The sequence below is a fragment of the Rhipicephalus microplus genome, chromosome 2, assembly GCF_043290135.1.
Source record: "Rhipicephalus microplus isolate Deutch F79 chromosome 2, USDA_Rmic, whole genome shotgun sequence".
In the NCBI taxonomy this organism is placed as follows: domain Eukaryota; kingdom Metazoa; phylum Arthropoda; class Arachnida; order Ixodida; family Ixodidae; genus Rhipicephalus; species Rhipicephalus microplus.
In genome coordinates this window covers 118,298,076-118,322,946 of record NC_134701.1, presented here as the reverse complement: position 1 = coordinate 118,322,946, position 24,871 = coordinate 118,298,076, and positions in this window count along the sequence as shown.

The following is a 24,871-nucleotide window of genomic DNA, read 5'->3' as shown; positions in this document are numbered from 1 at the left end:
TAAGTCAAGGACACAGTCGATGAAGGAGCGGCCCCGACGAAAGCCTGCCATGCAAGAAGGGTATTTGGTGTATCGTTCCAAGTACCACTCGAGACGAAATAGAACCATTCTTTCCATCACTTTTCCGAGGCAGCTTGCGAGGGCAATAGGGCGATACGCTGTCAAGTCCAATGGTGATTTGCCCGATTTCAAAAGTGGTAATAATCGACTTATTTTCCATTCTCGGGGAACACGGCCACTGAGCCAGGAGTTGTTGAAGCATGTTAAAAGTTCTTTTCTGGCTTTTTGTCCAAAGTGTCCCAACGCACTATAAGTAATACCATCAGGACCTGGCGATGACATGCGCTTAGAAGCGACTAACGCACCTTCCAGTTCTTCCATGGTGAATGTAATGTTCATTTCTGGTAATCGCGTCTCAGGAACAATCACGGCGTCGATGCTCTCGTTAATAATATTCCCGGCAACACTCGTGCAAGATTCTTCAGCCACCTCGAGTTCTGTTTTTTTATGATGGAGTGCCAAAGCTTTAAAAGGGTGCCGTTGTTGCGGAGAGGAGCGAAGACCACGAACTGTTCTCCAGATATATGACAGCGGTTTATGAGGGTCTAGAGATTCGCAGAATGCTTTCCAGCATTCGCTCTCCACCTTGTAAACGCGTCGTTGAATCTTTTTCTGGAGTTGCCTTGCTTCCCTCAGATCGTAAATTGATCTTGTGCCTCTGTATCGTCGTTCAGCACGCCTTCGTATAGCTCGTAATCTTTCCAGTTCGATGTCAAACTGTGTTATTTCAGACGAAAATGGTAATTTACATTTGGACGCTTGCATAGCTTCCGCTATGGTATTTTGCAGGCTGCAGGCGAGGCCTTCTTGGCAAGCGTCCTCAACATCGACCAGTCAGTGCCAATTGCAACACCGGAAGAGAAATATTTTATGATACCATCGATCGTCACGTAGGTGGGTATGTGATCACTCCCATGAGTCTCAATATCGCAAAATCAGTTGACTTTGTGAGAGAAGCACCGTGACAAATGTCAGGTCAAGGCAACTGCCATACGTGAGACCCCGCAGATATGTGGGGGTACCATCGTTCATGATGGAAAGATCGTAATCGGAAGCGAATGTAACAATGTTCCGGCCCCTAGCATTCATCCTAGTGCTCCCACAAAGCATGTGATGGGCGTTGAAGTCACCGGTGATGATCCAAGGCCCATCGGTTCTCATTAGGATGTCTTTTATTCTGTCGCAGTCAAATCGCGATGACGGAGATATATATCCGCCAATAAGCGTGAACGAAATTGCATTCTTCTTTACACGAAGACACACGTACTGATTGTCGTGATTTGAACTTATTGGGTGCGAAAGATAAGTCAAGTCTGTGCGAATATAAACAATTACTTTGCTTCATTCTTCGCAAGCGGCTGAACAAAAAGCTTCATAACTGGACAATCTATAAGGCGTTGATACGTTTGGTTGTTTGGTTCACATATGACAAGTATAGGGAATTGATTTGCCCGAACAAATTGGCGAAAGTCCGAGATACGGGACTTCATGCCTCTGGCATTCCACTGAAAGATCGACGCACTTTTATTTTCAGTGCGGAAGATGAAATTTTGTTGAGCGATTGTGCTTATACGACGTTAGCAAGAACTGTATTCAGTGCATCCAGTATTTGCAGTGCACTCTTAGCAGACGGAGATTGTATGCTGCTCAGTAGCGTGCGAATCGTGGCAATTAATGATTGCACGATTGCACTTACTTGCCTGTCTTGGTTGGAAAGATCTCGAACCGGGATCGCGGACTGGCCGTCATGAAACTCCTTTGGTTCGCTTGATGCTGCTTCCCTTTGAAGTGCAGGTCACTCTGTCGCAGTTAGGGTATGCTCACTGGCTTTGTCCTTTACAGCCTTTCCCACGGCATGTGGTCTGGGAGGCAAAGAAGGTGGTACTGATGAAGGATCTGGGAAACGTGTCGAGGAGGTAGCGGGCTTCCTTGAAGACCGACGTCGACGTGAACGACGCCTTCTGACTTTAGCTGCGGCTTCTCAATGAGATGAGTGGTCGCGCACCATCTCCTTCAAGATGGCCACCTGCGTAAAGAAGGTGAACAGATTAGGCGGATGCATTCTGGCGGTCCTGCCGTGCCCTTCGCGCGAGCGGCCTTCGTATGCGCCTTTTATATGCCACGATGTCAACCTTGCCACCAGGGAGCCGTTGATTCCAGCTTCAGTATTGGCTGCTGCTGTCACGAAGCGCGCAGCGCTGCTGACGCCATTCTGTATCACTGGCTGGAACGACACGCAAAGTTTGCCTTCGGCGAGTATCTGCGTAATGCTGCCATGTGTATCGGATGCTGGCTCGTCATAACCCGTCGACTGTAGTAGCAGAAGGACCAAAAACTGCGTAAAGAAGGTGAACGGATTAGGCGGATGCATTCTGATGGTCCTGCCATGCCCATTATGCAAACAGTGCATGAGATATAAATTCTTAATCTACACTAGCCCTTTCACACTTCGAACACATTGCGATAGATGTGTCCGAGTAAATTTAAGCTAGCAATGTGATGTTTTTCGACTGCGATTTATTATTCAGTTGTGCTAATTTCGGTGGTTTCTCTGCCATACAGCTAGACGCCACCACTACATATGATGAAGAATTGGAAAAATTTCCAAAAAATATTCTTGATGACTGATGGGGTAAGCCGGACCATGATCTCAGCAGCGACCGCCTGCATTTCAAACAGTGCCGGATGTTTATTGAATGTTTTTGTACATGTCACCAGAATAAGAAACTCTGAACCACCATGGCACACTTTCCCATTTCAGCCTAGCAAGTCGCAATGGCCACTCTGTCTATTGCAACCCAAAACACAGTATTCAGGAGCCAGCTAGTCTCACAAATAGTGCTAATACACACAAGTACAATCTGCCTTCCAGAATGCGGATTCTGGTATGGGTTCTTCTGCTCGAGTGCCTCCCCTCTCTATGAGGGCATATACCTAGAAACGAGTCAGCTCACGACTTTGAAAGGAGGGCTTATAATCCCTCTATCCCGTGCATGCCCAGTGCCATGTCTTTCCACCCGGGAGGACCGTTTATACAGCAAGCAGTTCTGCAGCGGCACTCGAAAGTAGGACCATCGCTGGTAGTTTGTAACACCGTATGTCCAGCTTTAGCTGTGCTTTCGAAACTTTTCTTGCCTTGTATGTACGAAGTGTCTTTGAATGGTAAGGAGAGAAGAAAACTTCGTTCGTACGTTTTAGTAAACTACGCATATTGTGGGTGATTATGAAATCATTACCGCATTTTGCGAGTGGTGATTGTGACCTGCACAAAAGCTGTTGCAGTCCTCTATTCCTCTGATCGTTTGTTACGGCTTTTCAGTGTGGGGCGTCGCACAAATATGTGGATGTGCAAATCTAGCAATCACTTTATTAAGTTCCTTCAGTGCATATATTTTCGCGTAAAATCAGGAGAACCCACAATAATGTATTTTTGTATAAGGCTATATAAATGTTTTTGCGTGCGTGCATGCCTGTACTTGTGGCAAATATATGTGCGTCAGCGAAATGCGTTTATCAACTAAACGATATGCTTTTCTTGCTTCGCCAGTTTGTTTTTTTTTTTGGCATAACGCAGCTTAAATGGCTTTCATACAAGATTATGACTGCTCCCTTTTTTTACTTAGCTTCACTCTTGAAACACGACACATTCGATATCTACACAGTTTCTCCATTTACTACGTACGCAACCTTTTGAAAGCAGCCCGTTGTCAAGAGGTCAAATATCTGGGAGTGTTAGCCGCTACGCTTAATGTGTTGTAGAAACCTGAAACTTCCTATCTGGTGGCTTCCTTGAAGTGACAACCCATACATGAAACCATATTGTGGAGACGTGTATATATTATAATATCGAATTACAAAGCTTCGTATAAATACTTCGCAACTAATATTTTTCTAGGCGCTGTCCAACAGGTGATGTGTGTGCGTGTGTAGTAGTAGTAGGATTTTTATTTACAGTAAGCCGGATACAGAGCTCACTGCAGGGGCAAAGGGCTAAAGGCAAACAGCCTGACAAAGGCCCTTGTCCCTCCGCAGTCCGTGACAGTGCAAAGCTTAGACATCAGCACTGACAAACAATATATATATTCAATACATTGGTTTCAAACAACCTGAAATTGTAAACACAAAATTCAAACATGAATAGCATAAGAAGTTTTCATAACACATTTTAAAAATTAGAGGTCACTCTCGTTATCATTCACAACTAAACAATATCAATGAAACAATATCGAAAACAGACACAAAAGGCATGCGGATACAATGAATTCCGCTGTATACACTCGTATAATTGACATAGAAGTTCATGAACAATTTAAGCATTTGCAGAGGCATGAGACTCCATTACGTAGTTTCGATAGTGTAGACCGGTGGTTATGAATAAGTCCTTTCTTTGTTTCTTGAAAGTCGCACTACTAGCCCTAAAGTTCAATTGATCTGCAAGGGTATTTAAAACCTGAGGTACCTGGTAAGCAATACTTTGTTTTCCATACTTGGTTCTTGTTCTAGGAGCTCGTTTCTTTTGTTCTCGCATACTGTAGTGCGGTCTTTTGGTGCAACTTTCTTCATATAGCTTAGTCTTTTGTATTAACTGAAGTAATTTAAAATGATATAATTGATCAATTCTGAGTATGGAATGTTTAATGAGTAGTGGAGCAGTGTGCAAGTCTAGTAGATTTCCCCTGTAATTTTCAAAGCAGCGCAATATTTTATTTTGTATAGTTAATAACTTATGGTAATTCCCTTGTGATGTCGTTCCCCAGACTAACATCCCATAACTTACTTTAGAATGGAAGAGTGCATAGTAAATACTTATTTTTAACCTCAATGGGATTAAGTGCATTGTTTTTAAAAAACAACCAACTATTCGCGCTAATGCGGTGATAAGATGATTTACATGTGTATTACAGTTTAATTCCTCCTGAAACCATACATCAAGAAACTTTTGTTCCCTAACATGTGCGATGCAATTTCCTTCGAATTTTACAGCTATGTTACTAATAGGTTTGTTTATAGGTCGGAATATCATATAGGTTGTTTTTTTTTGCATTCAAGCGCAGTCCATTTTGCCTTAACCATTTTGAAAGATTGCTTAGATAATTATTTACACTGACCTCAAGTGATATTAGATTGTCTGATGTAAAAAAAAAACATTCGTATCGTCAGCATACATTATAAGTTCAGGAGAATGAGGTATATCGACAATATCATTTATATAGACAAGGAACAATAATGGCCCCAGTATAGACCCTTGGGGGACTCCTTGGTTCAACTTTATCTTTGTAGAAATAGTGTTATTCAGTTTTACATATTGATAACGATCTTCTAGGTAACTTTTTAACAGTTGTAGTGCTACTCCACGCACCCCATAACTTGATAATTTATGAATCAATGATTTGAATTGTATGGAGTAAAATGCCTTTTGAAGATTGAGGAAGAGCCCAAGAGTATATTTTTTGTTTTCCATATTTTCGATTATCTTATCTTTGATATACAGTAGAGCTTGTTCTGTCGATTTATTTTTTTGAAAACCATACTGACTTTTTGTTATTATTTGGTGCTTATCAAAAAAGGATGCAAGTCTATCATAAATAACCCCTTCAAATATTTTTGATATTGTTGGAAGCACAGATATAGGTCGATAGTTCGCTAAAGTATTGATATCACCACCTTTATGTACTGCAGTGACTTTTGCTACTTTTAGCTGCTCTGGAAATACACTGTTAGTGAGGGTGAGGTTGATAATATAGGCCAAGACATTAGATATCAATGGTGACACCATTTTTAACTCAACAGAACCTATCTCATCAATCCCTGATGCAACAATGTTTTCAAGTTTTCTAATTATTCTTTCTACTTCAACCGGATCTGTGGGTGCGAGAAAAATAGAATACGGCAAAGGAGATTTATCAGGAGTTGGAGCATTATCTCGCTTTTCATCCGTTAAAATAAAGGAACCCGCATTTATGAAATGTTCATTCATGACATTGGCCAACCTTTCACCACTGAAAATCTGCCCATTAATTGTTAGGTCCTGTGTCCTATTACAACCCTTTTTTCTGTTCGTAAGCCCATTTATGACCTCCCATAGCTTCCTCTGGTCATTGTAAATGCTTTCAAATAATTTTGCATAGTAGTTCTGTTTAGCCTTCCGTATTTCTGAATTTAAAACGTTTCTGTATTTCTTGTACTCAGCTAAGGCTACTGTGTTCCGCGAACGGATGAAATCATGATACAATTTATTCTTTAGTTTTATGCGCCGGTAAAGATCACGATTTATCCAAGGCTTTCTGCATTTCTTATTTCTGCCACGTGAGCGCTTCTGAAGTGGAAATGCCGCATCATAGCTAGTACTCAATAACGTCATGAATGTGTTATAAGCATCATAAGGATTTTCTTTTCTATAAACAGTGGTCCAATCTATGTTCGGAACTAGCCGAAAAAAATGTTCCCGAGTTTTGCTGTTTTTAATTCGGTGGAAAGATGTCTCTGTTTTCTGACCAATTTGAGAAGTAACTCGTGCAAGAAAGAAGATGGGCATATGATCACTTATGTCATACGCAAATACCCCGGATTTTATAATCTGTGAGCTTAAATTTGAGGCGCATATATCAAGGAGCATAGCACTTGTTGATGTAATCATAGTAGGTGAACGTATAAAATTTGTACTTCCATATGTAAGTAAGAGCGTTTCAAAATCTTTGGCATAAGGATCATTGGAACAGAGGTCAATGTTTATGTCACCCATAACTATGCAAGGAGTATTCCCGCGAACAGTAGATAACACAACATTAAGAAACTCAATAAATTTCTTTTTGTGGCCTTGTGGTGGCCTATATACGCCAATTACTATGAATGGGCCAACACACATTGTAATGCATTCAACATCATCGTTCATAACAGTATACTTATCAAGCAGTTCACTCGAAAGCGTATCCTTAAAATAAATAGCAAGACCTCCACCTTTTTGCTGGTTACGACAGAGAAGTTCATGACTATAGCCTGGAAAGAACGGCGCATCTTCTTTATAAGTAATCCTTGTCTCGGAGAAAACTAGCACATCAAATCCGATAGCTATAGACCATATAAAATTAGCAATGTCGTCGACCTTGCTTTTTATGCTTCTACAATTTATATGCAATGCTTTAAACAAGCTTTTTCCGGATTGAAATGCCCTATTAAAGTCTTCAACACTGTAATACTTTTGGTTATTTACAAGATCAGTCATAGTGGAATGTTTTTCAATTTGTTATGACATATGTCACATCTAATTTCTAATTTTAGCCAGGCTTGTCTCATCCGCAATGTGTATTGCTCGTGATCCTTCATCTTTGCGTGCAAAGATATTGCCACCGGATGTCCAGACAAATTTCCATGCGGCTTCTTTCTTTTTTTGTATTGCCGCTGCAAGCAATGCCTTGCCCTTCTGCGTCAAATGCTCATTTACAAAATTGGGCGTTTTTTTGTCATCCCCAAGCATAGAACTATCGAGCCTCTTTTTTCTACATTTCGCCAGTATGTCGTCACGTTTTGTTCTTTTTACAAAACGAACGATTATTTTCTTCACACCAGGCTTAGGAGTGGGAATCCAGTGGCATGCGTCAATATCAGACATATCAACTGCCGTGCCGACAGCTTCGCTTATCTTTCTTACAACTTCCACTGGATCATTCCCGACCGGCGCACTCTTTATCTCAAGATTGTTTAGGCGCTGATATTGTTCGAGCTCATCGCATTTTCGTGACAGTCTCTTATTTTCCGCTTTCAATTCCCTGTTTTGTCTTACGAGCTCTTACATTTCAGCTCTCATATTCTTAATATCAGTGGCTACATCTTTCACCTCACTGCAGGTGTCAGAGCAAAAGGCTATGCAGTCTTTAATTTCCCGAATCTCACTTCTGAAATTGCGTTTGAAATTTTCAAATGCCTTCGACAGCTCTTTTAAATCCTTTACATCGGCTGCGTCCTTTTTACGCGTCTTTCCCCGCACTTTTTGCGAAATCCTTTCCCATAGCAAAGCAAGAACACTTCACTCAAAGCAAATACACTTCTTGCTGTGTTCGGCAGCAGTGCACAGGCACAGGAGCAAACTTAGACGTGAGTAACACCGTTTCTCACCTGCGAAAGCAGAAGATTTGTTACGTTGCGTCCGGTTCGTGCACTGCCGCCGAACTGCGTGGTCCACTCGGCGATGCCGTCTTTTTAAGCGTTTTCCAAGTCCAGGTCACGTGAAACGTCCAGGTAACGTGAAACTCCAAGAGCAGGCGCAGAACCACGATGACCAAAGTGGTGGCGACGCGACCCGCGTCCGTGTTGCGTCCGGTTTGTGCACTGCCGCCGAACTGCGTGGTCCACTCACGTCCAGGCCACGTGAAACTCCAAGCGCAGGCGCAGGATCACGATGACCAAAGTGGTGGCGACGCGACCCGCGTCCGTCTGCGAAAGCAGAAGATTTGTTACGTTGCGTCGGTTCGTGCGAAAATTGGATACGCCTATTCTCTATTTTCTGTGGACTGTAGTACAGCTAATTTGATATAACACGTGACAATGTAGTCGTGGTAACAGAGCTCAATCAAGTTTAAAAGAAACTGACCTACTTCAACGCACGCACAATGAATAGCTGATTGAAGAATAAATACAGTTCGAAAATAGGATATGAGTGAAACACATTTAAAAGAAATCTCTCCCCAAGAAAATCCAATGGTTTAGTTTTGAATATATTCAATTGCACATATTCTTACGACACATCCAAACAGCCTCCATGAATGTAGGCGTGCGGGAAGCTGCAGCCGCACCATGCCTTAAGAGCTTGTACCGATTGGTGGGTGAATGTAGGCGGGCCCACGACATTTACGTCAACTGCTGATGCGATGGTTACAGGGCGACCACTGGCCAAGGCGTCTTAGTTTCTCACTTTTGCTGACAGTATTTCCAGCCTCCTCAGATTGCATGTCTTCGTGCATGTCTTGACAGCAGTGCAGCAGTTTGCCTGCCGCAGTTGGTTTGCTGGTGTTTATAGTGTTATATGCTTGTCGTTAGTGACCACGAGAAGTATGCAAGAGTCATCGCTACGCAGTGATGAAATCCTTAAGAAACAAGAGCGACAAAGCCCCATGCCTTGTCGCTCTACTAGCGTCTCAAATCCTATTGCTACCAAGAACGTTAAAAAATTTTCAACTTTCTTGACTGCGACACGCAGCAGACACGAAATACAGCACGATGTGGGGGGTGGAAGTTGGAATGACGGAGCTGGTGATTGTTGATTTACGCATTTCCAAACCTTCAAGGAAAATATTTGGTACACACACACTGGTATTTTGTTCCTGAAGATATCACCATAATGTAGTGAGGTCGCTTTATAGCCCAGTTATTTGTTTTAGTCAAGTTAAAACTTATGTACTTTTTCACTCGTATGGCGAAGTATCATCTTGTTTTAAGAATGAAGCACAGACGTTTTTAAAAGCCAAACTGGCGCCCCAGCCACACCACGACCATACTAGAGGGCAGCCGTGGTGCGTGTTCATGAGAGCGCAGATTGATTCTGCTGCTTAAACTATCTAATTCCAAGCACACGAACCTCACTGTGCTACAACCATTGCAGTGAGAATGCAGCGCACCTTAGAGCCATGATTGGCTGGTCATAAACAAGTATCTCACTACTATTTACTGTGAATTGTTCTTGCTGATGTCCATGTGAACATACGTGGTCGCTAGTGATGCATTTGGATTTTCCAGAAGTGGCGCGCTACATTCATTATAGAATAGACTGTAGTATGAACGCGGCTCAAGAGCTGGGGTATATCCTAATGGTTATATAGAAGCCGACAGTTATGTCATACATTCACGCTTAAATGAGCATCTTGCAATTTGGCGACGTCAGATATTTCGATTAGGAGAGGTGATCGCGTTTAGCTTTGCGCACACACCAAATAACTTAGTTAACAGGCAGACCAGTGAATCCCGTTCTTCATGAATTTTTTTTCTTTCTTTTTTCAAATTGACAAAAAGCAATATTGGGAAATATTATGGTAATTTTCAGGTAGGATGCCCATAAACAGCTTTTCTTAGAGAGAAGGAGGGCGATAGCACACTGCGCAGAAGGTGCAGCGTGAGCTGACATCTTACCACAGAGCTATTCATTCTATCATAATTAATTTTGTATAAATAAATATTAATTCGTCATAACGTATATGTAAAGCAATGACATTGAATGAAAAGTCTTGCCGACGTAGGTAAGCGCGAAAAACACGAAGTAGGTAAGCGTGTAACGAGTATACAGAAGCTGTGATAAGTTTTAAGATAGCATTGTTAAATATTTTCTGCATTAGCCATCATCGTTGTCTCTGAGGTTACTCGTCCATCCATTGTACAGAAAACACAATACCGAGTCTGTTACAATAGCGCATACGGCAGTACGTCAAACGCTTCAGCACGCGGTATTTTCAGGTATGTCATGACATGTCGGTTACCTTAGACTCATCATCACCCACTGCAGCGCCAACGCCTGTCCAATGCTACGCCAATAAGCCCCGTCTTGTGCTTGCTGCGGCTGGGTTATTGGGCCCGAGGCCCACTACTGGAAGAGCGGGCGCTGCAATCGCGGTTACGTGCAAGGTTGGACGACGTGATCTCACCTTGCTTCGGCGAAGAAAAACTGGCAGTCAATTGCGTTGTTTTTAACAACGCAATCGCGGTGTTTTCACTTTTGAACAGCGTCGGTCTTTTCGCACTACTTGTGCGCATGCTTCTACAAACGACACCATTCATGAAGTTGCAGTGAAAGTTATGGGCGGCACGCCGCAGGTCGCTACGTATGCGATACCACTGCCACGGCCGCTGACAGTGTCACTGCCACTTCTCTCTTTTTACGTTGTAGTGGTGGTTAATTCAAGCCCATGGGGCACCGATCATAACGTTGGTAACGCTCGCCATAGACATATTTTGAAGTGTCAAAAATAGCTACCCTTGTTCAAGTTTTTCTTCTCAAAAATAGCCTTTAAATCGACACAGCGTTGACTTACCCACATCTGAGGATGTGACGGGGCGAGAAGTGTGCATGTTCACACTGCTTTGCTTCATTGTTAGTATATTTCATTTGCGATCAGTATTTTTCTGTTCATATATAGAGTTAGTATCCTAGTCGATGAGATGCCATTTCAAGATGTTATGCGATAACTATGCACGAAAATGGCTTTGTTAGCGTTGTATCCATGCGTTTTCTTTGCTGAGAACACGCACAGACATTGTACTCGAAGACCACATCTTCCGCGCAACAAGAACCAAACAGGAAGACACATTCCAATTGGCGAGAACATTTCAAATCACGCTATTTGAAAATAATGAATCCGAACATTAACAACGCCAGCGCCTTTCAGGTTATATGTGCAACTTTTACGAACCCCAAACAACGTGCGTTTGCTCTACTTTTTATGCATGTGATTTCTTTTGATCAGTAGCTGCAAATTTACTCGAAAGGTGCGTATTGGTTCATTGTCAAGATAATTGCACGGCTACAAACGCTATGGGTGCACGCTATAATGAAGCCGTGAGCAAAATGTGGCGAAAACAGGATGCCAAGAGAGTGCATTAAATTCACTTGTCAGGCAGGCTGGAAACAGAAATTTACTACTGATTCGAAGCGCACTCGATCTATGTGTTAACAGCAGCAATCATAGCATTTTCAACGCCTGAGGGCACTGACTTCACTTCAAGTGAGCCGAAGCCACGCGTCGGAGGGTTCGAGGTAAAAGTGCTGACGGCTGTACATAACAAATGGCTTACGCTAGCAGATAAGAAGAACAAGTAAAGTAAAAGCAGCTTCTTGCGTTCATTTTGGGACTGCCCATATACGCAATGTTTCACAAAAACGTCGATAGCGGCGTCTTTGCTGCCGTACACCGGTGATTCGTTATTCTAAAACAGCCTTTTATTGACAAACTGATCCTGAGGTTCGACACATGATTGCCACAGCTTCTGGGCAAACGAGTTCGCTCCGATCTCGCCCTATAGTGGCCAGGGCATGAAGACAATGCGCAGCGGCTGATAGCAGCGCTGATAAAAATGTCTACACGAATGTGCGTGGCGTCAGAAGTGCTTGTAGGCATTTAAAGCGGTTGTCAAAAAACGCCCCCTGCGTAAACGTTAGCGCCACCCCTCAGTAAAAACTAGAACAGTGCAGCGACGTCAGCATGATTGTCCCACTATCTTTCTGTCAACCAGACACGAGCCTCCCATGGGCATGTTCGTGTATGTTTGTCCTAGTTCGGGCAGATTATTTGACTCCGCAAGCAGAATGGAAATTTTCACTTTCGGAGGCAGCAAGATTCCAGCGCCTAACTCTAGAGGTGATCGTTTCAATTCTACAGAACACAGATAATTATAAAGAAAAATGGTCACCAAAGAAACGTTGACCCGAAAATTCACCTTTTCTTTGCATTGTTCGGGAGAACGCTGTGAACTCATGCCTTAAAATTACCCAAGTCTTTTCCCACCGTTGCTGGTTAGATATGAACTCTCAAACAACCGTCGCACATAACCGCCCAGAGGTATATTTGGTGGAACAAGTGAAGACCACTGAGTTATATTCGTTGAACCATCTTACCCCCCATATTATTTTTTGTTTACTCCATGTTATGGAGGTGATCATGAGATCATCCAGATGTTGGCGGCTAAATAGGTGGATAGATGTTCAAAGTGCTTGCAGTACGCGAAGAAATGCTTCACATTTAAAATACATTGAATCACAATTAGAAGCTGCTGCGCCGTCCACTTCATAAAGCGAAGGCGTTAAAAAGATCGTTTTGCAGAAATTTCGGTGTGGGTGTCAGTGTCCATGGTCGTGAGCGCAAATTCATCTTGTGCGTGACACAAAAACCGATAGATATGCAAATTTAATAACGCATAATAGATGCTGTGTCTTATTGGGAGTTGAATCCGAGACGTATGTGTGACAAGTGGGTGTTCTACCAGACAGCGACGCGTATTCTTGTGAATCTGAAGTCTAAGTAACTTACTCTGCTTGGGAACACACTAAATGTAAGTTTTAGGGTTTACAGACACTCGAGTGCTGTATACACGTTAGATGATACAACATGACATATTGTAGTTAAAATGCCTGGTACAAACTCACTTTGAATAAGGGCGTCAGAACATGTCATTATCATAATGAATTTATGGTTTGAAGCAGTCACTCTCTATAAAAAGCACATACACTACAGCGGCTATTTCCTTAAAGACACGTTGTGGGTGCGTAGCAAGTTTGAAAAATATTTCATGGTCTAAGAAAATGAAGTACGCACTAGGGACGGAATACTGCAATCGCGTAAACTTTTAAAAGCGAAGCTTTATGATCCATAAACTTTTATTTCAATGAGAAGCACTTCATTGCGTACTGCAAGATCTTCAGGCATCTATCTACGCATCTTTTATCTGTATTTCCTGCCCCCTACGTCTGCGATCTCTCGTAATCACGCTGTAACATTGGGTAAACAAAAATTAGTGTGGAGGAGTAAGATAGAAAAATACGGCTGACTGCATATGACACGCATAATGTCAGTGACACATACCTGCGGGTAAGTATGTGCTACTGTTTTGCGTGTACTTGCCTGTAGCGATTGATATATCGCATCTACTCAGGAGCTGCGAGAACACGCATGGGTAATTTTAATGCGGGAGCGTTAAAAAACTGACATCGGCTGCATCACCCAACAAATAAAAAGAAGAAAATGTCATGGTCCCAAAAGGAATCGAACTTCAGAGTTCAGCATTCTGCGCGGCGACCAAGTATTTGACCACAGAGCTACGTCAAGCCTGAAAGCTGTGTTAGGGGCGAAGCTTCTTAAGGCGTGGGTCTGTCCACCCTCCATTGTCGTATGTAGCCACCGGTGGCACATACCCGCTCTAGAGTGGGTATGTGCCACAGGAGATGCGAGATGAGGGATGGCAGTACTTGGAGTGTCCACTGGATGGACGTACAGACGCACGCATGGACGGACGGACAGACAGACTAGCAAACGGATGTACACATGAACAGATGCGAGGAGCGGGTGTGTGCCACAGGGGATGCGCGATGTGAGATGGTCGTACTAAGAGGGCGGACAGACAGACTAGAATACGGGTGGACAGATGGACGGACGCGTGGACGTATGGACGGGTGGAAGCATGAACAGACGGACAGACGGACGGACGCATGGATGGACGCACGCGTGGTCGCTCGGAAGGACAGAAGCAAGAACGGACGAACTGAAGCACGGACGGGCTGACGGACGCTTCGCCCCACTCATCATCATTCACTCCGTGGATATTAGGTGATTTTTTTTCAATAGACCCTCTCGTACGTGAGGCATACAAAACGGCCTTATTGAAAGGTAATGATGGCTCCTAAATTTTGTAAACACTACATATGTACTCCTATGACAGAGCCATCACGTGGTATTATGATCAACTGCAGTTAGGTACACTGTACTGAAGGTGATTAACATTTTATATGAACGAAGGAGCGGTGGGAACAGATATTGGTAATTTCCTTTCGAGAGAGTCAAGAAAAATTAGTGCGTCCCCGAGAAGTGAATAAGTGGGCGAATATATAGGCCCCAAAGTTCATAACGCCTATGTTGAGGTCACGGAATAGTATAAAGGATGAACACATGTACGTACAGACGCATGAACGGATGAACAGGTGGACGCACACGGAATCATGGACAGACGAGCGGACGAATGAACAGATGAACGAAGTGGGCGATCTTCTATTGTACTGTCATATATTTCACAAAATATAAAGCTGGTTATTATATACGTTTCCGTTGCTCTGGGCGAAGCTTCTAAAGGCGTGGGTCGTGTGTCTTCTTTATTTAGTAGCAACCTCTCGTTTTAGTCTTTGGAATCTACGCTGGATGGTAGTACTTGTATGTGCTGAAGAGATGCGAGATGGCGGTACTTGTAGTGTTCACTATATGGATGTACAGATAGACAAGCATACCGACAGATGGACGGATGGACGCATGTATCGAAGGACAGGCGGACACATGGCCGGACAGAGAGACAGACAGGCAGACAGAAAGACAGACAGACAGACAGACAGACAGACAGACAGACAGACAGACAGACAGACACATGAATGCTAGGATGGACGGACGCGGCCAGCGGACGATTCATAGTTTGCCGATAAAACTATTTGAAGCTTCACCCCACTTATAATGATTAACTCTGTGGATCTGTTGTGATTTTTTTGATGTGCAGGTGTTCAGTTTCAGTTTGGGTTTCGTGGGACGCAATGGACGCCAGCAACATATGCTCTGAAGAACGACGGCCTAAACACTAGCATCGGCAGTATTGACCAAACGAGTGCATAGAATAAATACCAAGGTCCCAGCAGGCATCTCACCTTAGCATTCTTCGTTGCACTCAAGTATTCTACCACAGAGCTATGCCAAGTGTTTGAACTGCTTTTCAAATAGACCATAAAAATATTCGGTAAACATCCATTGTGGTTGCAGGGTTGGCTGCGCAAAGTTATAAATAGCACACACGTACTTCTATTATACACACTTCCCTAACATCGAGTTAACAACAACTGTAGTGAAGTGCCATCCGCTGAAGCCTATTTATCTAGCAGTGTGTGCAAGGCCGCCATCCTCAATTGCAAAAGCGTCACATATCAGCTAACCACTTTTCGTGTTGCTTTAACCCATGTTGCTGTTGGCATTGTTAAAAAACCGTAAACTTGCGATTGTCTATCATATATCTGTACGTACAACACCTGGACATATCTTTAGCGTCATCTCGTAACGTTTCGTTGAATAAAAAATTACAACACATTAACCTTCCCTCCGCATTCTTTGCATAACATCGATTCCCAAGGTATGCGGTACTTGCCGAAATTTTCTTTTCGGTCTGCTATGATAAAGTAACCGGCTTACAGCAATGCAATGTCTGTATGCCGTAATATTTTGTATAACTATGAATTATGACTGCGAGGTATCCTAGCGGAAAGGTAATAAAATGCAAAATTTTTGAAAAGATCAAAAACGAGAAATCCTACATCGAACCCTGCCTACAACCGCCACGTGCACCATCATTCCTTCGGATTCACAGTACGCTTCACCGCAGAGCGATAACTCTGACATTTTAAATGAGCTTCAGCACAATAGTGGCGATGTCTTCTGTTACACGGATTGTGAGTAGGAATTCCTGACTTCCAAGAAATCAGCGTCCGAGGCTACAGACGTTGTCATACATTGGATTGTTGAAGGTTGCGTTGGTCCCACTGACAGCAAAACACCCGAAAAATTGGGAGCTTTGTTTCCCTTGAGGTTGAGGTTGAGGATGTTGTATGTAGCCGGCGGATCTAGCTTTGCATAATTTGCAGGCAATTGCCCCGCCCTGTTTTCTCTTTGCTAGTTGTAGCTAATGTCCTTTGTTTTTTAACTAAGCACGAACAGATTTTCAAAATAAAAATCGTGCATAGCGTGACGTAATCCTGCATAAGACGGCGGCCTTTGTGCTATTCCACTTGCAGTATTGTTCCGGTACTCTATCTCGCTGCACTATACTCCAAACATAATTGCCACTTATCACCAGTCACATGCGAGGTCCGTAGCAATCAAAAATTTCAAGAGAAGTCATGACACCTGTTTTCTGAAGATTGAGGAACCACGCGGAAACACAATATCAGTCACGCTGTCGCATGTTGCAATAACCAATCCGATACCGTAGCATTGCCAGAAGACGCTAACATGCCCATATTTTGCCTTTTTTCTCTTGGTCGAACCCGCCTAAAGCAATTATCGGTTATAACAAGTACATTATTGTGGTACTTAGGCAATTTTATAGGTCAGTTCAACTGCACTATGCAAAATGTTCCAGTTCATTTTGTACAAGCTTGGTTGAGTCGAAGAAAATGCAAAAGATAGTCTCCCCCACCCCTTGCATTTTGTAAGTGCCGTATTTGAGTGGTCTTTTGGAAACTATTTGCAGGTGAATTTTGAGGTCGTTTACAACACAGTGTTAAGGTTAGACCAATCCATAGCCTCTAGGAGCTTTGCCAACCTCACTATGAAGCAAGTTATCTTGTGAAGTACCATCTTGAAAAAAGATGCCTGAGATAGTAGAATACTTACGTTATCAGTCTTAAGAAGAGCTCCTACCGTCCACATTGGAGTAACGGTTGCGCACCATGTGCATATTTTAGAGAGTAATCATGTAGTCTCTTGTGGGAAGTATTCCTAAGGCTTTGTTACTGTGACCTTGCTTTTCCATTCTCTACCACGATGCTATAGTCTAAATGTCAATGTATTTATTTTAAAGCAAGGTGTCAGAAGCTGTATATATACGTTGCTGGTTCTGTACACTGCTATGTTATTTGAATTGTTGTTGGAGTGCCATAGTTCCACAGTCTTTGTGGCGACTTATGTTAGAATGAATAATGTTTAAATGCACCACAGTCTCAGCCGTTCCGTCCATAAGATTTTGAAACAGCCTTTACTGATATTAGAAGTAACAAAACGACGCGTAAATTTGCCTAATTGGAGAAGCGACCGCGTGAATGGTAATCGTTACTCGCGCAGTTGCTTCACGAAAGATTTAACTATATAAGCCTTTTTGCATGGTTACTTGGGGAGGGAGCACCTGCACTGGAACAAAAAAGTAGCAAGATTCTTGTCGAGTTCTTTGTTTTGTGCCATCCAGCCGTAAACTTTGGTTTTAAGGTGACAAGAACACAACATGTTAAAAAAAATCACTGTTTAGACTCCTTGATCACTTCTAAAGATATTAATATATTCTAAATATCGAGCATTCTGAACTTTTTCTATTCATACATAATCTTTAAATTCCCTTTGTTTAGACTGAGAGAGGAGGTTTAGACAGTTGGGAATGTCATCACAATTTTTATTTATTCAAATATTATCAGTGGTAAATAGCCTAGTGTAAGGGCTTTGCCTGATACATGCACAGGGTTAAACACATCGCCTTTGAGCAAGACCCATTGCTGACTTAAAGTAGGCCGATTTAATTACGAATGTTCTTTTTTGAAGTCGCTGCAAAAGCCCACTCAATCAGGCGTGATATTGGAACACTTTTCGGTAATTGAACATTGCTGCCAGATTGAACTGGGCCAAGAAAGTTTCCAATAGTCAAGCCACAATAGAAATTCATACTAGAAATTGACCCAGTAACACTAAATAAAGGAACTGGAAACGAAAGATGTATTATGTAGAAACACACTTGATGGAGACCAATGAATATCTGACTTGGTGAACACTGAAAAAAGTCACCATTTTCAATTTTTGTTTCTGTTTTTATAGTACATTCATGCTCGTAATGAAAAGATATTTCGGGACACTGTGTGTGCTCCTAGCATGCCGAGGGGCTTTAAGCAAAGCTTAGAAACAAACACGACTTGCATGAACGTAACAAAGTTAGGAAGTGTTGGGGGTCTTGGCAGGAAATGACACTATTACGGAAGTCATCGTCTACCGGAAGTTCCTTCTCGAGGAAGTACCAGTCATGCAGCTTTGGTGGAACTTGCTGCGGAAAGCAAGCAAGCGCTATTGATGTAGCCGTAATCCGCCTTTTGGGCGATTTTTTTTTCTTACGTTAAAGCTCCTGTTTATGTTTTAGTATCTTCTTGTAGTAGCCTCTTTTCACCATTTCATTCACTTTGGCTTGACTTCAGGAACAATGAGGCAGTGGTCCCCATCTTCAGCTTGGGCTTAGCGCGAGGTGTGATGCTTGCTCTGAAGAAACGGAAGAATGGAGCGCAAACAAAGTTGTTTCCACAGAGACCGTCGGGATTTTAGCCACGCATGCTTCCGTTTGTGTACACCTGCTTGTTTTTCATTTGGAAGCATTAGGTGGTATTCCAAGCTCTTAAGAACGGCGTGCGTTTTAATATTTAGCGTAGTCTGCCTGTCTTCGCTAAAGTTTGTCGATTGATGGTGTCTCCACTCGCTGCGTAGCAGCACGTTAGAGGAAAGAAAGCAGGAAGAAGTGGAAAGGGGGAGAAGAATAAATAAATAAAACAATATCGAATTTCTTCGGGAGGCAGGATGTGTAACAGGGTACCCTCGGACAGAAGGCACGCGTCGTAACTCTACGGCTAAAAAAACGAGCGTTTGTGAGCAGCATGATTTCATTGCTATGGACAAAATAATGAAAAGATGGAAAGAAAGAAAGAATAAAGAAAGAAAGAAATAAAAGAGCAAAACCGAGACACAGGCAGACAGAAAGCAAGTTTTGTACGTGTTATCAGTCCAGTTTTATTAACTAAGACACGTTCTTGAGCAGGTTAATGCATGGTCTACTATATATATATGTATACATACACAGAGAGAGAGAGAGTAGGCATGAAGGCACGAGGATAAGAACCAGTCCTGTTGACAGCAATCTTGTCGTTTCCTGCCCATCTCTCTTCATGCCTCCTGACACTTTCGTTGTTCAGAATAAATAGAGTGACTCTAATCCGTACCGCTTCACTGTATACGAAATATCATGGAAATGAGGCAAGAGCTGCTGCAGCATATAGGTAGTCTTCACTCACCGTCCAATGCTAACTTCATTAGGCAGCTGCTGTGTATATAAGATTCAATGAGAAACGCCAGCCAGAATAAATATGTTTTCTCCTATATCAGTGACCCTGCTTTCTTCTGCAAACCATTGTGTCCTACGACGTTCTATCGACGAGCTCCCTGTTCCAACGAGCAGAGCAGGAACCGTGCAAAGTGGCCTGAAATATGCACGAACACGGGCCTGCTTTGACGCTTGCAGGCTATCATTGTGTGAGCCGTAGGAAGAAGATGAAGCAACGTTATTCGCTTGAGAGAAGGCGGGAAAAGAAACATCAGTTCATTATAGTTTGGAAACTCACGATGAAGAAATATTACCACCCCGTGGCCTACTGTATAGGCTAAATGGGAGTTGTCTGTCTACTTTAACAACATGCATCATTTATCCGACATGCGCGTTGAAAAAATAAACCTGTTGTGTGCGTTTAAAAATAAAATATCAAAGGATGCAAAATTGGTAGGTACTTCTGGGGCTGCAGAAAATATGGTGGTTCGTCAGTCACCTCCAATCACCGCCAATAGAAAGTACAAAGGTGGTGTTAAAAAGGAAAAATTTGGCAGATACCACGTATCTTTTCAATCGACAGTACGCAAATCATGCGAAGGAAAGGTGACTGTATTGTAATTTCTCTATTTAGAGACAGGTCAGGTCATGATATTACGCGAAATATATGTAAAAATGTTGAAAGCACGTACATATGTTAAAGAATTTCTGAGGCCTGTATAATCAGTTTTCACTTGCGTAACAATACCAACAGGAACATTATTGCCAGCAAAGCGAGAAGCGATAAACTGAGATGAAGCACTGGTTCTCGCGAATGTGGTAGCTCTGGAAACTGCTCCATAAAACAACTGCAGCGCATGGCATCCTAGTTGAATTGACGTTACCCAGACGTGACGGCGATATTAAACGCATACATAATAAAGCTTTATGAAATCAGATAGCCACTACTGAAACCACAACTGACCATTCGCGAACATTACGGTGTATTTGAAAAGCGGCTCCGAAGAGTGGAGTGACTTCGCGGTAGAATTTTCGATTGCCACGCATACTTATTTGGTTCGATTCTGCTAGGACTCTGATTTTAATACTTCGCGTGTATGTCCACGTTGTTCCCGGGTATATGCGAAGTTTCAATCACCTGCGGCATGCAACCGAATACCTGTGGGACATACCAATACGTGTGGGACGCTGCCATCGCATCGCGAGAAGTGTTTGACGATATACGGGACGAGATTGTAACATTATCCAGGTGTGGACCAGCAGGTCAAATTTGTCATACCATATTTGCTGGCTTGACTCTTGTCGTGTTTCTCGCTTTCCGTTCCGACTAAGGAGAGACCAAGAAACGCTACTTCAAAGACTGCGGCTGGGTGTTGCATACACGCGACGATACTTATGCATGATTGGACAAGAACAAAATCCTAACTGTAACTTGTGTAACACGCCAGAAACTATTATTCACCTCCTGTGTATGTGTTCTTTATATGCAGTTCAAAGACAATCTCTTAAGTGCCTCGCAGATGACATAAACTGGCGACCTTTTTTGGAAGAGAAACTTTTAGGTGCTTGGGAATGTGAATATCACACCCAGCGCAGTTTAAAGGGCATGCTCGCTTTTTTAAGCAAAACAGGTTTAGGTTGCCGTCTTTAGAGAATCTGCTAATGTAGAGACTTTTGTGCGCGTACTACACCTAACAAGCCACTGCGTGCAATGACTCATTGTTCTGTACCACAATCAGCCCACATCATCTCCTACTCTTTCTTTTCCTTTTCCCCTTACCCCCGTGAGGAGTAGCAGGCCAGAATCCCGCTTTCAAGGCCAACCTTTCCTCCTTATTCTCATTGAACACGTTCTTCTTTCTCTTTGTCATACAGTAATATTTGAAATACTAATTCGGGCTCCGGCCAAGTTAACGAGGTGACCACAAGAGCACCCAGACGTAACAGCTAGCCGTGCGAGTGTACATTACATTGGTTGTAATATCTTACCTTATAGATTCCTTGGCATTATTGCCTGTTAGATCTCATTATTATTGTATGAAAACACGGAAATATATATATATATATATATATATATATATATATATATATATATATATATATATATATATATATGCGGTAGAAAAAGAGGTCAACAAATATGTGAAAACACAAGTTTTACTAACGTTTTGGCAGGTGGGCTTGCCTTCGTCGGAGTAAAGGCAGGCCCACCTGCCGAAACGTTAGTAAAACTTGTGCTTTCGCACGCTTGTCGACCTCTTTTTCTACCGCATTTTCCACCGGATCCATTGAATTTCACCCCACCATATATATATTGTAAGACAGTAGCAGCGTTAGAGTCACGACGGCTTTTATTAGGCCGAATCGCCTGATCAACCCTTCAAACGAAGACGACGTTTTTTCGTGATGATGATTATATACAGATGAAGAAGGTGAAGTTCAAACGTTGTCAATATTGTGCTTACAATATATATATATATATATATATATATATATATATATATATATATATATACATATAGCAGCCGTCCTTCATTTACTGTATTAGTATATCCAGTACTGCAGAAGTCGGTGTCTTCTACTGGTCTGTCTTGCCAAGCGCCTAAAATTATCAGTAATATCGTGTTACCTTACCCAACAGTGCTAATCGTACGATGCTGTGAGTGCATAGTGTTTGAGTAGGTTTTATATTGAGAAAAACAGTGCTGCCAGATCTCGCACATTATGGTGCCGGGTCGTGCTTTACTTAGACCTATTTTAATGACATCTTAAAAAAGACCCATGCCACTCAAGCCTGACTAGAGGTTCCGACTTACACAAGAATACATTTTTCACCTCTTGTGTCATTATTTAGCTTACAAAACGGCTTCAATGTAAATCGATAGATTCGTGCTATGCATTGTCCAATATAGTCGGGTACCACTACTTTGAATATCTGCGGTAATGGAAGTTGTATTGAGTCTGTCTCGTGAATTCTACCACATTTTTCAGGCAAGGCAGACACTAGAGAGCTTGCAATGCAGTAAACAACATACTTCTCATGGTGCTTTCATAAATTATATGGTAATGCTTCAGCATTAAATCATTCCGGTGTTACGAAGGTGACCTAGAAATGCTGTAGGAAAGCTTTAGGATGCATGATACACCTCCAAATAAAAATTTAGAACATGTCTTCTTTAAATATCTGCTCGCTTTGCCATGAATAATGCGTCCAGACACTGCTACTTGGGAACTCGGACTCTGTGTCGGCATCTGACAAGAGTGAATTGATACTAGTGGCGTGCTATCATCCCCGTGAAGTTGTTTGCACATTGTGGTACAAACCTGCCGCGTGGATAGGCCAAATTTAGGTTTAAAAACCACTGATTGTAAGTTGGCTCAGTGCTCACGCGAGTTCACCACCAGAACCTTCATCATGTGTAGCCAGTAGCACTAGCAGTGCCGTGGCGGCGTAGTTTGGTGGGCGCACGGTAAAAGAGATCGAGCATTTTCGTCCTGTGGCGGCTAGTGGGCGAAGCAACAGGAGTGTGGCCACCATGCTAATCCACTGTCTGTTCATTACGCATTTTGCCGGCTACCTTGCTGCCTATACATGTCCGGTAATGCTACCACACATGCCTCGGACGTGATGCATTGCGTGGCCTGGTCATTCCCTCGCCGCGTCATAGACGTGACCGACAGTGCACGTGTGGGCTGCCCAATCTGCCTTGCGCATAAAAGAGATGACTTCTCCTTAAATTCGTCGGTTCTCATTCTGGATTCTAAAGCGGAGAAGACTAACCTTTGCACTTCATTATCTAATAATAGACAGACACAGTTCGACGACCACTTGGCCTATGGCTTTAAAAACGTCTCCAGTGGATTCTTTCAACTGTGGGTGAGGCAAAAGCGGTGTGGGCACCATGCTAGTCTGCTGTCTGTTCATCAGGCATGTACATTATCTTGCCGATATTTGCTGCAGTCTTTTTAATGAGCTTTGCATGCTGCTGTTTTCTCACCCACACGATTGCTACCATGGTTTTGTTTCCATTTTGTTGTACTCTGTACTTCCAAATGCCACCCACAGACTTTTACTAAGTGGAGATTCAGTCCTAACACCCTTTCTCAGCTCGATGACACTTCAGAATCGCAACTGACAGATTTTAATATTCAACTCACGGTAGGGAAAATACTAGCTGAGCTCCTGAACGGTGCAAAGAAACTGGCTCAGAATATTGCTGAAATCAAAACTTTTCAGTCATGTGTCAACGTGAGGTTCGAAGCTTTGGAAGCTCATGTGTGCTCAGTGGAATCACCATCGGTGTCGGTTGATGCACTGATTTCGAATAATGTCTGACGTACTCAAGTTCAGCAATAAAGAGAACCATATCAACTCCCTCTGCCAAAAATGGGAGCTCAGAAAGCAGATCACGTAAAACAACATTATCCTTCAAGGTCTTAACAAAGGCGGCCCAGGCGAAAATCACGAGGAACCCTCCGTCAATGTGTGCAAGTGGTTCCACAACATTCTTAATGTTGCATGCCAATGCATAGAATGGCGCTTTAGTCTTGGTAGTGATGCTAGAGCCCTTCCCCGTCTTGTCATCATGAATCGCTTGAATTTCGAGGAGTATATTATTGTGCTGAAAAATTGTCATACACTTGAAAAGACTGGCTTTCGGGTTTCAGAAGACTTCACTCCCCAGGTTCGCAATATTCTCAAGAAGCTATGTTAGGCATTCGTCTATCATATGGATAACGGCTCATCTGTCTATTTTAACTCTTACTATGTAGTCATTGACAAGGTGTGATATGACTGGGACAATTCAATGAATACTCTTGTCAGAGTATCGACTGGTTTAACTGAAATCGTTGAATCAACTTCTGGACCAACATCTTCTTGACCAAGTGGCACTCACAATAAACTTTTCATAATAAATATCAATACGAAAATTGTTGTCAGTAATTATTCTAAGTTTTTTTCTTTGGTCGCGTTTTGCCCAACACATTATTGGCGTTACTGAGACATGGCTGCACGATGGAGTACCTGGTTCTGAAATACCCTCTATAGCTACCAGGTGGTTCGGAGAGACAGAGAGGTGGGGAGAGGAGTAGGTGTTGCTCTATTCCATCGGTATCACCAAAACATTTCTGTGCTTTCTGCACCACCAAATACTGAGTCTCTGTGATGCAAGGTTCACTTTGGAATGGTGTCCTTGATTATCGGGATCGTTTGCCGCCCGCATGGTTTTGATATCGAACACATATCATC